Source organism: Neophocaena asiaeorientalis, unplaced genomic scaffold (genome assembly GCF_003031525.2).
Source record: "Neophocaena asiaeorientalis asiaeorientalis breed wild unplaced genomic scaffold, Neophocaena_asiaeorientalis_V1.1 scaffold265, whole genome shotgun sequence".
NCBI lineage: Eukaryota > Metazoa > Chordata > Mammalia > Artiodactyla > Phocoenidae > Neophocaena > Neophocaena asiaeorientalis.
The window spans coordinates 2,011,363-2,012,653 of NW_020172172.1; the positions used below are offsets into that span (position 1 = coordinate 2,011,363).

The window sequence follows — 1,291 nt, forward strand, 5'->3', positions numbered from 1 at the left end:
TATTCCCAGCACCCATGAGACTAGTTACCCGTTCATAAATCTTAACTTACAAATGCACCTACCCCCATATCCTAGGTTAACTATAAAGAATTGTCCCAATGGTCCTTCATTTCTATTCCCTTCTGCCTATAAAACCTCTTGCTTTGTATACTCTTCAGAGCTCCTCTCTACCTGCTAAATTGGATGCAGTCTGACTCAGGAATGTCATGGTCCCAACGCGGGTTGGGCAGAATGTAAAGAAGATAGAATTTATTAAAGGGAAGGGTCGCTGCCAGAAGAGCAGGCCGGCTTCCTGATAGTCAGGGAGAGCCGACCCGGAGCAAGTGTTACTGGTCTGTTTTTATATCCAGGGAACAAAGGAAGTTACGAGTCACCTGCTGATTGGGCAGGGTATGCATACTAACAGTGTGGCAGAGCAGGAGAAGAACGGGGCAAATACCTTTCCTTATATGGGTTGGGAAGGGGACAGGGCATGACACTTGGGAGGGATCAGGGATATTGTAATGGTTGCTACATGACAGAGTGATAAGAGCCAGGTAACTCCCTGTCCCTCGATGTTGGCCCTTTGAGTTTATCTTGTCCCTTGTCCTTGGAGCACCACAATGAATTGCTAATTAAAGCCAAAAGAGCTTTAAAATTTACTCAGTTGAATTTTGTTAACGGGAGAAAACAGCTGAAAGCTGTGGTCAGGAAAAATTTTGTGTGCCTGTGGACTGGGAATGAGCAAGTATCCCTGGTTGTGGTGGTGATGGGGGAAGGGACTGTCCTGAACGGAGCCTTCCTTAGGATTTGGTTCCCCTCCTTGAACGGGGCCCCAGAGGGTAATGAGTGGCCCCCTTTACAGCTCCTCCTGGCCAGCCTGGTCATCTAGATCTTGCCGGTCCCTGATTTGACCCCTGGCTTTGATCCCGTTCTTCCCTGGGGGGAGGGAGCCCTGGAGGGAAGCCCTGCACACAAATGGGGAGGGGTGTAGGAAAACACGGTAAGACGGATGGAGCTCTGAGGTACCAAGAGAAGGCAGGCGTCCAGTGGGTTAGGTGGGGTGTGTGCGGACCACCTCCTGGGTTGGGCTCAGAGGTCGTCCAGCAGGGCACTTGGTCCCGGGAGAAGCCGAGACGTCGGCCCTCCCAGCTTCCTAGAGAGGCCGAGAGGCCCGGGGCGGTGACGCGCTTGCGCGATACGGGCCAGCGGAGAGCCGGGCGCGGGGCTACTGGCGCGGCCTGGGTCGTGTGGTCGGGGCACCTAGGAGCTCGCGGCCGCGGGAGTCGGTGAGTGGGGCGGCAGGGCGGCG

General features: G+C 54.3%; 1 protein-coding gene across 2 annotated transcripts in view; it reads left to right on the forward strand.

Moving 5' to 3' along the window:
- Nucleotides 1-1,182: 1,182 nt before the first annotated feature.
- ZNF445 (zinc finger protein 445) overlaps nt 1,183-1,291 on the forward strand; it is a 27,800-nt gene continuing 27,691 nt past the window's right edge. The window contains exon 1 of one of the 2 annotated variants that reach the window (XM_024756304.1): nt 1,183-1,268. The gene's annotated coding sequence lies outside the window, so the exon portion shown is untranslated. The remainder of the gene's footprint in view (nt 1,269-1,291) is intronic. The other variant, XM_024756308.1, reaches the window with a different exon arrangement.